Source organism: Trachemys scripta, chromosome 2, assembly GCF_013100865.1.
Source record: "Trachemys scripta elegans isolate TJP31775 chromosome 2, CAS_Tse_1.0, whole genome shotgun sequence".
Lineage (NCBI taxonomy): Eukaryota > Metazoa > Chordata > Testudines > Emydidae > Trachemys > Trachemys scripta.
The window spans coordinates 161,225,281-161,242,227 of record NC_048299.1 but is presented as its reverse complement, the minus strand read 5'-3'; the positions used below and the strand labels follow the sequence as shown (position 1 = coordinate 161,242,227).

The window sequence follows — 16,947 nt, the reverse complement described above, 5'->3', positions numbered from 1 at the left end:
GGCAGGAGGGTTGCAGAAAGCAGGCTTGTCTCCCACCTCATGCCTAGTCTGAGCAGTGGAACAGGCTGTTGATACACTCCCTCACTTCACAGGAATCGCCCTCAGAGATCTCCAGGAAACTCTCGTGGAGATACTGGGCAATCTCCTCCCACAGGTTCCTCGGGAACAGAGCTGCTTTGTTTCTTGCCCCATTAACAGTAACTTTCCAGAGCCACTTTGAAATGACTGGTGAGGGGACCATTGCCGCACACAAGCAAGCTGCATAGGCATCAGGGCAGAAGCTGCAGGCTTGGAGAAGTCCCTCACTTGATTCTCTGCTCACCCTCAGCAGCGAGAGATCTTCCATAATGATCACCTCCTGTGGAAAGTGTGGGGACAGGAATGATTATCAGGCCCCCCTACAGTGCTGGCTCTTCCCAAGTGCCCAAGAGCCACATGCCCAGTGTACAGCAGGGTCCGGGAACAGTGATTTACCCTGCCCCTGCGGCTACTCACCATTTTGGGGGTCTTGTGGCTCATGTGTGCTTGCCTGGGGTCAACCAGTCAGTGACAGATGTGTGAGTACTGGCTGTGTTTTAAAACACTGAAACAGTGTTCTGTGTTGCAAACAATACTGCTTCTGTAAAATGTTGCATTTAAATTTCACAGAGATGACCTTGGGAGCAGAGCCTCCCTCTTTGTTATCAGCAGCAGAATGACTGCGCAGAATTAGAAAGCGTCTAAGAAGAACTAAGGAGGACTTTATGCATGAGGTTATGATGCACTCCGCTGCCAAGAAAAAAGAATTGAAGGAGGTGCGGGACAGCAAGAAGAGGGACAGAAAGGAGAATGCGGCACATCAGAAAGAAGCCACGGAGCGACTCTTAACAGTTATGGAGTGCTAAGCAGGCGATACTAGCTCTTCAAACCGAGCAGCTCCGCGCCTGCCCTTCCCTGCAGCCACTGTCGCAAAACTCTTTCCCATGTGCCCCCCCGCACCACTAACACACTGTTATCAACCTCCTGGCTCCACTCTCTATCCGCGCAGTCCACTCCTCCCTCCTCACAGTCCAGCAGTGTGGACTCCCACTACCCACTGCACTCAACACCCATCTCTCTGCAGTTTGGCCCTGCTGAAGTACAGCATCCGCTGCATCGTACTCCAAAGGAGAAGGTTGGGTATGATCCCTGGACATACACAAATCTGTAGCCATCCTGGGACCCCTCCTCCTCTTAAAACCTTCCTTTCCCCCATCCCCCTCCCTGCTGCTGATTTTTTTTCATTTGACTCTCCCCTCTGGTTGTTGTCTTTCAATAAAATAATTATGTTTGTTTGAAAGCAATCTTTATTCTATTAAGTGAAAGTTAAAAGAGCACTGCAAAGCAACATACAATTATGTTAAGGCCCCTTCTTGCATTATGTGCACCAATCACCTCCTAGCATTACAAGCACTGCAACCCCACACATAGCAACAAAGATTAGTGGCTTTCAGCTTCAAATTGCTGCCTCAAAGCATCCCTGTTCAAACTCAGCCTCCAGGCACTGAGCCTCTGTGGTCCAGCCCTGAGTGAAGATTTCACCCTTCCCTTCACAAATATTATGGAGCATACAGCACACGGCTATAAGCATAGGAATATTGTCATTGGCCATGTCCAGCTTCCCATACAGGCATTGCCAGCGGGCGTTTAAACGGCCAAATTCACACGCCACAGTCATTCTGCACTTGTTCAGCCTGTTGTTGAACTGCTCCTTGCTGCTGTCAAGGTGCCCTGTGTATGGCTTCATGAGTCACGGCATTAATGGGTAGGCAGGATCTCCAAGGATCACAATGGGCATTTTGACTTCCCCTACAGTAATCTTCTGGTCAGGGAAGGAAGTTCCTGCTTTCAACTTTTTGAACAGGCCAGTGTTCTGAAAGATGCGTGCGTCATGCACATTTCCGGACCAGCCTGTGTTAATGTCTGTGAAACACCCATGGTGATCCACAAGCGCCTGGAGAACCATTGAGAAATACCGCTTGTGATTAATGTACTCGGTGGCAAGGTGGTCTGGTGCCAGAATTGGAATGTGCGTTCCATCAATCGCTTTTCCGCAGTTAGGGAAGCTCATTTGTGCAAAGCCATCCATAATGTCATGCATGTTGCTCAGAGTCACGGTCTTTCGGAGCAGGATGCGATTTAATGGCCCTGCACACTTCCATCAACACGACTCCAACAGTCGACTTTCCCACTCCGAACTGGTTAGCGGCCGATCGGTAGCAATCTGGAGTGGCCGGCTTTCACAGTGCAATTGCCACGCGTTTCTCCAGCAACAGGGCAGCTCTCATTCTCGTGTCATTGCACCTCAGGGCTGGGGCGAGCTCATCACACAGTCCCACGAATGTGGCTTTCCTCATGCAAAAGTTCTGCAGCCACTGCTCTTCATCCCAGACGTGCATCATGATGTGATCCCATTACTCAATGTTTGTTTCCCAAGCCCAAAAGTGGCATTCCACTGGGGTCAGTACCTCCGTGAATGCCACAAGCAATCTCGTGTCATAGCTAGTATGCATGGCAAGATCAATGTCTCACTCTTCTTGCCTTTGTAGTTTAAGGAATAACTCCATTGCTACTCATGACGTGTTGGTCAGTGCGAGCAGCATACTGGTCAACAGCTTTGGATCCATTCCTGCAGACCGAAAGAGGCAGGGCATGGTGTGCAGTACACAAACTGTTGAAAGATGGCGCCAAATGCAGACAGAAGCACAGGGATTGCTGGCATGCGAAGCAATGCATCACAGGGCATTGGGACAGGACCCAGGATGCCCCACGACCCCTTCCACATTCCCACAAGTCTTAGCAGCAAAAGAGAAAGAGGTGCTCTGTGGGATACCTGTGTACCACTCCAAATAGTGCTGCAAGTGTGAACACACGATTGCACAGGCAGCTGTGAGTGTGAATACACAACAGTGGTTTTCCTTCGGCACTCTCTGAGTGGCGCTGTAACTGCCGGTGCTGGAAATTTGCGGGTGTAGACGTGCCCTTAGTTACCTCTGCTACAAGACTTCATTGGTGCAGAGAGATAACAGAGTCCAACAGAAATCCTCAAAAAGAAAAGAATTCACTCCAATATTACCACTACCCTGCATTTTACATTCTTTAATGCTACCCACCTAGATACACTTTTCATTAGATGTTCTATATTGGCTATTGGCCTCTTTCTTTTGTAAGCTTTTAAAAACAAACAAATCCACAGAGTTTTCTTTGCTTTTTTAAAAAAATGCAGTTTGATAGTTGGACAAACACATTTAAGTCCTTTTTTTTTTTTTAAAAGTAGCAGAACAGTGGCAGTAGTATCTTCATACTACTGTGCTCAGCAATAATCCAGTTTCTTTGTCAAGATAAACTACTGAACCTTCAGCCTTGTAGTTTATCCACTCAGGAACTGGATTACTGCCTCGTAAAACAGCGCAATTATCACTTCAGTATTAGATAGGTACTGTGAAGTGCTCACATTCTATGTTAGGTGGAACACTTTATTGTAGCCATAAAGCTGATGTGACTTTCAGGTATTTACTACAATGTTAAATTAATGAATCATCCTGTGGGCCATATCTCTAACCAAGTGGAATTGCTGTTTTCCTCGCAGCAGACACTGTAGGTTTGTAAGGTCATGTGCAGTGATGTGGGCATGAATTTTGTGGGACAAAGAGGGGTCATACATGCCAATGGGTGCTGCTATAGTTCAGCACTCTGACACCAGTAATTCAGCCTACAAGCATAAGGTCCCACCCTGGCTTCCACCAGCCTAGTTGTTTCTTGCATGGTGACCTTAACACTGCCTACCCATCCAGAGTCTCCTCAAATCCATCTCCCTGAGGTTTTAATTACTAGACAATTGGACTTTTCCCCCGGTACATCAACCCCGAAGGTGTGAAACCTTCCCCCCACTATCAGTTCACTTTGTCACACACACTCCACCCAGCTTGCAGAGAGACCTGCTTGAGGTAAAAATAAAACAAAAAGTGTATTTAATAGAAAAATCCTAGACTCTTTAAAATGAAATAGTGCAAAGAAGCAAACACATACAAGTTACACAGAAAACAAAACAAAGACGTAATCTCAGGCTTTACACTTCTATATAAGCTACATTCTCTTTTCTAATATAAGTTACCTATTACCTCTGAATAGTTTCCCAGCATTCCTGAATTGTTTCTCAAAACTGAAAGTTTTTCATTAAAAAAGGTGATTTCTAAGTTTTCTGTTTACCAAAAAACAAGATTTTTCAGTGAATGAAAAAAAATGTGATAACTGTTTTGACATTGATTGATAAAACCAATTGGAAAAATGATCACCAAAAAAAATTCACAGTTTTTAAAAAACAAAAATAAAGCTAGATCCATTTTGAATACTCTAAAACGATCTTGAAAAGTTTTTATTTTTTATTTTTGAACCAGTTGTTAGGCCAGAAGTTTGGATATTTCAGATAAGCATCCTATCACTGGGAACCCAATGAAACCAAACTGAATCTTTGAGGTTTGTCCTTCACTATTACAGTTGGAAACTGATGCTTTAATATACCACTTTACTTGGGACTAACAATATTTGTTTTTTGCAACTATATGAGAAGGTGTATTCCTTTGAGACACACATTTCAGAGAAGACTCTTACATGCACTTGATGCTAAGTCAGAGCCAATTAATGCACATTATACAGAGGATGAGGGAAAAGATGATGAAAATAGACCAGAAAACATATCTACATAGGAAGTCTAATATAATGAGCTGTCAATAAGACATTCTGCATTTATATTATTAAGAAGTAAAGACTTTAATAGCCTTTATTGATCCTGGACACATTAAAACAACAGATGTCACTATTCATATCAAATATAAGATACTGTAAATTAGCCAAAATATAGCCAATAAATTGCAAAGTTTAATATGGACATTTTAAGTAACTAATGGAATCACTGTAAAATTTGTTGATACAATAAGCAGTCAGGAATCATACACAATGTTATGTTGCATCAAATTACAGTTTCAGTTACCATGTAAACTTATTTTTGTAAAATATCAGTAACTGATCTTTGCTGCTATCCTTGATATTATTCTACTTGTCCCCAACAGTATCTTGAGTGAGTATGTTTCCATTTTATCCTGATTTCTGCTGCATGTGTGCACATTAAAATAAATAAATAATTTAATCATTTATCAGATGTAGAGTCAGAGTCATCTCATGATCTTATTTAAGGTCAGCAGTAAAAAGCACCTTGATCTGAATCCAATCCAACATGTCTTTATGTAGCTGCATCTATCACAGATGAAAAGAGGTGAACACAGGTCAAAAATATAAGTAACCTTCCAGCCACATGTTATATTCAAACAGATACATGAGATCATAATAGGGATCATGAGTTTAAACAGCTTCCAAGCCTCTATTCTCCACAGAGCTCATGTGTTACTGCCACTAACATCCACGGAATTCTTCTTAAAACCATCATGGACCCAAATCCTACCATCTGCTTTGCACAAGTCCTTCTTCATGAAGTTGTTTGAGGCCTAACAACTGGGGCCTAAAGTTTAAACTGAAACTATTCCAATAAAGGAAATGAAGAGGACATAAATTCCATTTAGACTTAGGCCTCTGTTCGGACCTATGCTTCTACTTAGTCTTAGGGCCAGATTCTTTGGACCAGCTGAGGTGGTTTGAGGAGATTGGGGCAAAGGTGGAATGAATTGCTAGGCAGCTGGTTAGGCCACCTTTAAATTCCCTTTGGGATACCAGAACAGTGCAAAGGGGCCACGGTGGAGCTGAGAACTGGGCCCAGTGGGTGGGGGTCATTGGAGTTTAGGTTGGAAATCTTGCAGAGCAGGAGGCACCCCTTATGCAGAATAAGGGGGCTCGGTAAACATTAATTATAGAGCTACATCAATAGTAAATCATTCTGATTTATTATTTTTGAAGAGCAGTACGTTATACTAGAAATGATTATGGGATTCATTCACAGACTCAGACTTCAAGGTCAGAAGGAACCATCGTGATCATCTAGCCTGACCCCCTGAACATTGCAGACACAGAACCTCACCAACCCCCTCTTGTAATAGACCCATAATCTCTGGCTGAGCTACGGACATCCTCAAAGCATGATTTAAAGATTTCAAGTTACAGAGAATCCACCTGCAAGTGACCCGTGCCCCATATTGCAGAGGAAGGGGAAAAATAAAAACAAACAAAACCACCCAGAGTCTCTGCCAATCTGACCTGGGGGAAAATTACTTCCTGGCCCAAAATATGGTGATCAGTTAGACCCCGAGTATGTGGGCAAGACCTATCAGCCAGAGACCTGGGAAAGAATTCTCTGTAGTAACTCCGAGCCCTCCGCATACAGTGTTCCATCACCAGCCATTGGAGATATTTGCTGCTAGGAGGAGTTCCAGTTTGGCTACATGCCACTGCAGGCAGTCTCATCATACATCCCCTCCATAAATGTATTAAGCTCAATCTTAAAGCATGTTAGGTTTTTTGCCCCTGCTACATTCTTTAAAAGTCTTTAGAAACTGATAGCCCTCTTCACCCAACATTTGCAAGAAATGGGATTTTGTAATTATACTTCGCATCTATCTTCTTTGGTAATTTCTAGCTATAAATATCAGATTAAGAGTGGTTTTCCTCAGTTTCTTCCATTTCCCATCCACCATCCTTCCTCATTCTTGTTCACCCCATACCATCCTAGGGTGAATCACTTCCCATGGTTGTCCCTGCAGCACAATCTCTTGCAAATAAATACCCCAACAAAAATTCGATTGAAATTAAAATCCAATAGTTTGACATGTACTTAATATAACAAGGCTATCAAGCTATTAAAAAATTAATTGTGATTAATCCTGCTGTTAAACAATAATAGAATACCATTTATTTAACTATTTTGGAGGTTTTCTACATTTTCAAATATACTGATTTCAATTACAACACAGAATACAAAGTGTACAGTGCTCACTTTGTATTTATTTTTATTACAAATATTTGCACTCTACAAACCAAAAGAAATAGTATTTTTCAATTCACCTAATACAAGTATTCAAAAATAAAACAATGTAAAATGTAAGTCCACTTAGTCTTACTTCTTGTTCAGCCAATTGCTTAGACAAACAAGTCCGTTTACATTTACCGGAGATAATGCTACCTGCTTCTTGTTTACAGTGTCACCTGAACGTGAGAACAGGCATTCACATGGCACTGTCAGAGCCGGCGTCGCAAGATATTTATGTACCAGATGCACTAAAGATTCATATGTCCCTTTATGCTTCAACCACCATTCCAGAGGACGTGTCCATGCTGATGATGGGTTCTGCTTGATAACAATCCAAAGCAGTGAAGACCAATGCATGTTCATTTTCATCATCTGAGCCAGATGCCACCAGTAGAAGGTTGATTTTCTTTTTTGGTGGTTCGGGTTCTGTAGTTTCCTCAGAGTGTTGCTCTTTTAAGACTTCTGAAAGCATGCTTCACATCTCGTCTCTCTCAGATTTTGGAAGGCACTTCAGATTCTTAAACCTTGGATCGAGTGCTGTAGCTCTCTTTAGAAATCTCACATTGGTACCTTCTTTGTGTTTTGTCAAATTTCAGTGAAAGTGTTCTTAAAACGAAGATGTGCTGGGTCATCAACAGAGACTGCTACAACATGAAATACATGGCAGAATGCAGGTAAACCAGAGCAGGAGGCATACAATTCTCCCCCCATCCAAAAATACGTAATACATTTCAATTGATATTCTATTGTTTAACAGGGCAATTAATCACGATTAATTTTTTTGAGTTAATTGCATGAGTAACGTGATTACTCAACAGCCCTAATGATAATCAGTAAATTACCAGCAGTAGAACTATCTTTATCTTTGATTATTGTTGCTGATTAAAAAGCATACACTTTTGTTCCTCTCACCAAGGGGTTAAACTTTACATTCCTCTTGCTGTGTGAGAGTCTGAAAAAGAGGTACTAGTACACTGTGCCTGATTCCACTTCTCTGGACCTTGTGTAGTTATATACACCCATACAAAGAGTGTGAAATGCTAATAAATCAAAATGGTGGTGATTTACAACCATTTTGCACTGATGTCAATGATTATGCAAGGTGCAAGGCAGTGGAGAATAAGCATCTAAAATCTTTCTTCATATTTCAGGACATTTATTTAATCTCTAATCACAGTTTTGCTTTAAACAAACAAACTATTGGGAAAGCAACTGGTCCTGCTGGCTGGCTGGAGCAGGGAAAAGCTACTAGTTCTGCCATACTGTGTTTACACCTAGAAATAAAAAGAGGATCAAAGCTTGGATAAGAAACAGCATTTTTTGATGTTCATATTCATTAATCATTATATCAAATACCACAAAGCTGAAACTCACTGTAGAAACTGACAAGCCAGACAGGGTTTATTCACCATTAAAAATGAATTGAGAAGGTAAAGCCATTTAAAAGTAATGGATCAGATTCACCAGTGCGCTCTATTTGTTTTGGGTGCTCCAGCAAAGTAAAGCAGCTGTAAACCTGGCTAAATCGTGGACTTTAATGAAGATGCAGCTGCTTACACCAAATCTCCTTTTGTTGTAGAGAAGGACAAGACAGAAACAGAACTGTTCTATCCAACCTGCACTGGGGTGCATGTGACACCCATGAAAAGAACCAAAGTCATGGAGTTTAAGGCCAGAAGGGAACACCAGATCACGTAGGCTGACCTGTATCTCACAGGTCTCCACCACCACCCAGCATCAGTACACTGAACCCAACACACAAAAATAGACCAAAGTATTACATCCCATAGGAGATTAGACTATTATGTGCCATTGACAGAGAATATGAAGGACCAAGGTGCACCAGTGCCTAGAAAGGTTAATTTGCACAGTACTACTACTGCTTTCAACAATGCCTAGCAAACCTTGTTATATCCCTAGGGGTAAGCTCAGCCAATAAAATTGCATTTGTAACCTGATGTCCTATGAGGGAATTTCTTTGAACCAGGCAGAACTGGAGTTCTCTCCAGCTTGCTTTTGATGTTTCATTTAAAGCCAGGTGAATTCATCTCCTACCTTTAATAAAGTTTATTCACCCTCATCCTCTAACAATAGCATCACTGCTATTGCACTACAGATCTCTAATTGGCACTGTGGATCTTTACTGATTATTTTGCATTTGATTCATATGGAATGCAAGTGTTCAAAAATCATCAAGCCAAAAACAAAACAAACAAACAAACAAAAAAAACATATTGGATTTAAAATCCTGAGATTAAACAAAATAATAAATGTGGAATTCTTTTCATGCTTGCCTTCTGATTTCTTAGGGTTCATTTGTTAGGTTTGCAAGATTTTCTGAAAAACCATGAAGGATTGAAACTTTTTTAGAAAATTGAAAACAGATTCTCATGTAATTTCTTGATTCTAACTGCTAGGGCTTTATGAACCACGTCCCCCACTCCCATGACCTCCCACCCACCCAAGTATAACAATACCCATGATGAGAATCAACAATTGGGAACACATTATTGCCAGTGGAATTTCCCAGTTATGTAGTGATGAGATTCTGACATGAGGCTCTCTAAATATCATGCCCATTAGCTTGCAAGATCCCTGTGTTCCAGCAGAGGTGCTATTTTTTATTGGGGGCGGGGGCGGGGGGGGAAGCAATTTTTACCATGAGCCCAGGAGCTACTTAGGCATCTGAAAACTCTAAATTCTAATTCCTACATAAAAAAAATATAGGAAAACACCAACTAAAGCCATATTTTAAGTTTATATGTAAATTTAGAACAATCAGGAGATAATTCAGCAAGATATTCCCAATCCCAAGCCTTGAGGTATCAGTTTTGGAGCCTTAACACAGACATCAGAAACACAAGTTTGATATTTTGTACACTATCTTTAGTAGAGATAAATAAAAATAAATAAAATCTGCTTACTTTCTCTAACAGACATACACTGAGTTACTGCCATTATCTATTCTATTTTAGTCAATTGTTTTTTCACTCCACTAAAACATTTAATTTTAACATCCATTATTATGTTTTTTTCCTCTTTTATTAAGAACAGGAATTTATTTTTCTAATTATTTTGGCATTTATGTTTATCAATCACAATGGATGTATGTGACTCACTAACATCTGACTCCATCATTGCTATTAGTATCAGACTTGGAGCTGCATACATTTTCAATTAATTTTAAGTTGTTTTATAGATATAACTAAAAATACAAGTTGAAAATAAGTGACCTTCATTTGCACAGTGTCTAAAGTTTCTTTTTTTAGCTATTTGTTTTACATTGGCACTGCTTAGCTGAGTACAAGCTAAATGCAAATTCTAAAAGCATACTATTATTTAATTGTAACACTTTAAATAATGAATGACAGAGCACAATATGGTAATAAAAGTAATAATGATACTTACTCCAGCCAGGACAGATTAAGCATTTTAGAACTCACTACTCAAAGAATTAAATTTAAGAGAGAGAAATAAGATTATGAAATGCATACACCAGTCAAGAAACTAAAATAACAGCACTGTAATCCTTAACAAATTTTGAAAGAATAAAATTACAGCGAACATATGTGCATTGCACATTTTGACAGGAAGTACCAAGTAGTAACAACAATAATACAAGTGCGTGTGTGTTGGAAAAGTGTGTGTGCGCGTGTGTGAGAGAGAGAGCGCATTATGGGGGGGGGAGGATGTGTGTGGGAAACTCTGTGTGTGCCTGAGTTAGTGGGTCAGTGCGCTGTCTCTTTAAGCCACGCACTCAGGACCCTGAAGACTTGTTCAGTACAGCAGCACCTACAGCTCCCATTTCTGAAGCAGAAGCACCAGCACAGACAGGCTCCTTGTCCGCACACGCTAGCTCAATGGAGACTTGGGTACAGGGGAGGGAAAGAGGGGGATTTCCCAACATCAGCCCCTGCCCAGCTCTGCACAGCAGATCAGGAGGCCCCCAGTCCTGAGCAGCTCGGCCAGGGACAGCTCCATGGTAGGGGGTTCAAGGCCAGTGTTGTGGCTGCAGATGGCAGTGGAGTAGAGCAGGGCAAGGTGTGTGTGTGGGGGGGGGGGGGGAGGAGCAGCACCTTCCCTCCTGCTGCAAACTTCACCCAAATGTGGTATGAATCTTGGGAGGGGGGGAGGAGACAGGTGCCTCCCCACCTCCCTAAATGGCACCCCTGTGTTCCAGGGTACATGGGCCTGCATCTAAGAGGAGTGAGACTGTGTTCCTCCATTTCCCTTGGTCTTCCCATTTGAACAAGAACACTTTCTCCTAACTATAACCAAAAAAGGAGGCAGTGACACTTGGGCAAATTTATTACAAGTGCCTCTTCTGAAAATACTTCCACTTTGACCCAGGAAAAAAAAACAACCACCCCTGAGTATATTGATAATACAGCCTGGGTTCCAACTTGTATCATTTGATGTGGGAGTGAAGAATTTGTGTCCTACCCTGTAAATTGGGATTTTATATAAACTAATTTCCATTTAGTGCAGTCTTGTCCAACAAAGAGCCAATAAATAAATAAGTTCACCATAGTGCTTTAAAAGCCTCTGAGATAAGTCATCTCTGGCTGGGATGGTTTAACACTACCCTGAGATGGAGTGACTCCACCAAACACAGGAAAGTTATCCTCATTTTCCCAATATGGTGGTAGAATTTCAGGACTGGGTTCATGAGAGCCTGTCCAGGCACACGAATGAAAGTTCCACAAATGGAATTCATGCAGCATATGCAACTGAGATCTGTAACATGGATCAGAGAGAAGAATGCTGTCCATAATTAGCCCACTTTTGAAGATACATATAAGCTCCTCAGCAAGGAAACTCCAGAAGAAGAGTCTGCAGGTCTTACAAGATCTAAGACTTCCTTCTCAGCTTCACAGGAGGGAACCTTGGTCCTGAATAGTTTATATATTCCTAACACTCTTTTTAAGTGCTGTACAATCTGACCCTCTTTCCTCCCACATTATGCAAAATAGCCCATTACCTTAAGTCAGGGATCATAAAGGATGAGTCTACAAATAACCTTAAAGTTCTAACACCATCTTTAAATCTGACAATTATCTCCAATTACCTTCACCTACCTAACTTTCAACTATAGTCCACACACTCTCCACTACTGACCTCTCAACTTGCTGACCCCACTGGTAAATTCCTTGAGAAAAAGACTCTGTTCTCTATACGTAAAGTGCCAGGCACAGCTATGAAGCTATATATATTTATATTAACAAACAGAGGATGGAGATGGCCTCCCCTATCCTCAGCGTACAGGCCAGAGACAACAGTTACACATTATCCTCCACATGTGACTCACCCAAGACCCATCCACCACCCTTTTATGGGCTGGGTAGCCCACTCAACCCTAAGCAGTCTCCTAATTGGGAACCCAGAGGCCAGAGATTAACTCAGGGCAACTTCATCCTGGACAAACAGATCACAGATCACCCTCCTCTGACAAATATATATGCCCCTACAAAGAAAGTCATGCTTTACATTCCCTTGTAACTGATACAGATTGGGTGCAGGTTATATCTTTGTACAATAAGATACCATATTATTGTGATTCATGTTGTGTGACACAACATATAAGAAAATGTATTTTATGTGGCAACCGATAGGATTTGAAATGGAGGGATAATTAAAAGAAATAAAGCAGAGTTAAGGTTGGTACTTCCTGAATTCCAAACATTTGCTGTATGTTTTTCCCTCATTTACAAATGTTATGTATACTCTGAATTTCCAAGTTTCTAAACATGTCAATAGCATTCTAATTTTTTTTTTAAAGAAAGCCTATTACCTATCTATTTAGAACCTTCAATCAATCTTAAAACATTTGGATTTGGGAAGAGAGTTTGTTTTTAAGAAATCTGTGAAATTTTCTCAACAAGATGTCATTTTTACTTCTTGTACTCTGTGCAAGATCATTCTGTGCTTCTATTCCAATATAAATGACAGACAAAAGGAAGATATAATTATATACATAAGTCTTAGTAAATTAAACTAAAGTAAAACAAATAAGAGGTGTTGGTTTCCAGCACGCAGTCTATTGCAGAGCAAAGCAAACTATTATTGTTTTCATGTTTTTAATGAATGCATTAGAAATGTCTTCAAAGGTGTCATTCGCTTTTGATCTAAACTCAAAGCTTGAAAAACTGAATCATTATAGGATGCTACTTTTAGTATTGAAGAGTCTGTAGTACAATAGGATATGCTGTTGCCAAATTAGGCCGCACATTTCACTCGTTAACTTAATTAGGAACATAACAGCAAAAGCTTAGCTTGATGAAACAAATGTTTGGCAGAGGAGAAAAGAAGTGAAATCCTCCCTAGAAGACTAGAAAGGAAGCATATTATTTTGTTTATGGGAGTCAGGAAAAGATTTCATGAAGGATGATATTCCCCTATGCTTAGCAGCAGCAATGGCTAACCTACCTCCCAACAACAGAGCTGCAATTGAATGCATGATGCACATATCCGGTTGGACTAAGATAGGAGTCACTCAGGCCACTTTCTCCATTAAGAGCACTGAATGCAAATGAGTTAATTCGCACATTCCACTGAATGAATTCCATTTATCAGTAAAAGACCCAAGTGATAATCAAATTGTTTAAGAGTTAATTGAAAGCAGAAACCTTGAATGCAAATAACACAAACTCAACTTGGCTTTGCAGGCATCTAAGTTTGAGTGTTTTGCAGCAGACTCTGCCTCCCAGTAGAAAGCTGGAGAAGAATCAGAAGAAGAAAAACAAACATTAAAATAGATTTCCTTATAGGCAGTGTCTATTCTAAAATAGCTAAAATTACCCACCATTGCTACCAGTAATTTAGGCAGGACACCAGGTGGCTACACATGTTTCAAGTACAGTGCTGTTGAACGTTGCTCAGCAGAGGTCCAACGTGACATGGTGGTGGTCAGTGGCACTTTGTCTACTCTAGTGGAGCTGAGCCAATGGTAGCAAAAGTAGGTCATTTTAGCTACATTTCTCAGGGCAGACAAGGCCTTAGTAATATATTTGCCTACTGTTTTCCTACTCCTCTAGTCTCCTTAATAAAGCATCCTCTCTCTTGTGCATCCATGTCACTGGATCTTGCAGGGGCAGTCATACCACAGAATTGTTTTGTTTCCTCACAGAAGCACATTGGCTTGTCTGCAGTATATTTCGAGGCACACAGAGTACACTAAAGAAGGGCTTTTCAAGATGGATGAATGGCACTCTCTCTCTCTTTTTAAATAAGCTGGCTTTAGAGACATTATTTGAGTGCCAGTCTGAGTTTGTCTCTGCCAGTCTAAGAAGCTGCATCTGCTGCAGCAAAAAGGTTTAAAGCCAAACATCACTCTAACTCCTTCACTGCCGCTCAGTTAAGGGTAGAGCTGGACAAAATGGTTAAACTCTCATTGAGAATGATTTTTCAGGTCCAGGATGGAAGTTTTGTTCAAAATGAGTATGTGAGCGAGGGAAAAACTTGTCGTCCTCCCCCAGAATAGCCAACAGCCCAGTGGTTAGACCTAGGAAATGAGAGATGCAGGTTTGAGTCCCTGCTCTGCCTGAGGCAGTGCCTTACCCATTTGGACTATTGCCTTTACTGGAGTGTGGGGGTTCTCGGTCATCTGTACTCAACATTGAAAAGGTCTCGGTTTCATCCTGAGGCAGAATGAGGAAAAAATCTTTGAAATCTCAAAATTTTTCACAGGACAGGAAAACTATTCCCACTTAGTTCAGTAACTGGGCCCCTAAATGGGCATGTTACATTACCTACATGCTCACTGACGGTAATGAAATCAATTATATACAGCAGAGCCATGAATGGACATAGTGTACTTTCAACCTCACTTACTAGATGACTAAGATTCATTGCATTTTATTTGTAATTTGTCTGTATCAAGGGAGTCATTTTGTGGATAGAAGCAGGTGTGAGGGCACTTATTCGGGCATAAGAGTTTTCTGCTCATGTTTTGCAAATACAAATATATCTGGAACACAGTATCATAGATATGCTCACTGCCCTGCTATCCAAAGATAATTTGGAAATCAGGGTTACCTGGTTGTTTCTGGTTAGCACGTGTGTTTTAAATGCCAACTTTTGTCTGTCTGATGCAATAAGCATGGGAGCTGACATTTCTCCCGCCCCCATTGGGATTGATAGGGGACTTTGTCAGGAAGATTTTGTGTGTGTGTGTGTATGTTTGGTTTTTTACAAGCATTATTGTACACACTGCAGATAGCTTGCTTATGTTGGTTATAGCTGGTTTGCCATACTTTCAGAACCCACATTGAACAGTTTATAAAAACAAGACCTTGCATTGCTACACTATACCAATGCCCATATGGGTGTGCTTCTAAATGCACTGATATTTTTTAAAGTGCCTGACACCGGCAAAGTGAAAATCTCAAAAAACTGGGGATTTGGGTTAACATCCAGATGTACAGGTGCTTTACTGTGTCAATGGAGGTCCTCAAAAGACATGATTTTGTCACTTCATATAATCTTTTGCTGCATTGCCTTAAAGCATACTTCTGATTCCCTCATAATGCAATATTGTGAGAAACATTGGAGGAAGGAAGCTGGTGCCCTTAATTTTCTGTTCAGTCTCTTATTACAAATCCCTCCCACCACCTCCATCCTTTAAACAAATATTACTGAGAGAGACTGAACAATTATTTTAGTTAAATGTAGTTAAAATACAGACTTTAAGGCTTGAGGGCGGTTAAACTACAAAACAACCAGGGAATAACTAGGCGGCAAACTCATTCTTAACATTATTTCCTGGAGGAAACCTTTCCTATAAAATAATATTCAACTATAATACTACAACTAGTTCCCCTCCTAAAGAACTAGGTATAGTACATCCTGAAAATGTGGGGGCTGACAAGTGTTCACAGGATAAGTGCTCTCTATAATTTCACTGTGTTAATAACGCTCCTTTATCTTGTCTTTGGCATGTACTTTAAACACAAACTGCAGGAATACAAAGCGTCATTGTGCCATGGTAGTTGATAGAGTTAATGACACCAGGTGCGATAAACTGTGGTCACAAGGGCATAGTTCAATTACTCCATTAGGATTTACCTTTAATCAATGTCTACTAGGAGTATGTCAAAATGAGGTAACACTTTTCCAAACAGGTGCTCACAAACACAGCCAATGTTACTAAATTGTCCTATGCTAATCTAAATGCAGCCTGATTTTAAACTTGATGCTCTCTTGCCTTCTACCAAGTTTGCGGTAAATTACACATTTTCTGACTTGAAATAACTTTTGTTCCAAGCTGTTATGCAACCACTTACACTAAAGAACTGGTTAGAAATGTTGATGAGAATCAGTACCTACTGCAAGCACTTCTCTTTTTCACTAAGCAAAATTGTGGGGGGGTTGTATGTTGCAATTTGACGCTGATGAAACTGAAGGGTGAAGCATAGGTGCTTTCCAGGTCTCATGTGGTCCCAAATTTACACTCTGCGGAAAAAAAAAAGTTTATAAAACGCGAAATCTATAGAAAAGAATTATTTTTCTAACACGTTTCCAGTAGATATTGTGTGCGTCTCTGTGGTTTGTTAAACAAAGAAGATACATTCTCCTGCAGAGTTTACAACCCAGACATAGAAGCATTGTGCTGATGCTTGAGAACCACACTGTTAACTGACTATAAAATCAGAGAAACTGACTTGTCTATTTTCATTACTTAAACAGAGTAAAATGCTTGGTCCTCAGTACAGCATAAATGATCAGAGTTACATTTTAAAAATTCTTTCATTTCCAATAATTTAACATACTATTTGTAACACTGTAAGAGAGGGCACTCACCTCTTGAGTGTCTCCTGCTGCTGTGTGCAGTACTGCAGGCCGTTTCCCACTCCTGGCACTCCTTGCTGGTTGCCAACCTCATTTGGCAGGTCTTCAGTGGCTCAGCCTTCCGGCTGGGTCTCAGAATCAAAATGAACCCTCTCCGAGGGTTCATTTTG

At 40.8% G+C, this 16,947-nt stretch overlaps 1 long non-coding RNA gene across 1 annotated transcript; it reads right to left on the bottom strand.

The window, feature by feature from the left end:
• Positions 1-13,646: 13,646 nt before the first annotated feature.
• On the bottom strand, positions 13,647-16,888 carry LOC117871633. Its single transcript, XR_004644308.1, has 4 exons — positions 16,790-16,888; positions 16,316-16,441; positions 14,549-14,628; positions 13,647-13,705 (listed from the first exon to the last, which is right to left on the bottom strand). It is a non-coding gene; the product is annotated as an uncharacterized LOC117871633 (long non-coding RNA).
• Between the last annotated feature and the right edge of the window lie 59 nt (positions 16,889-16,947).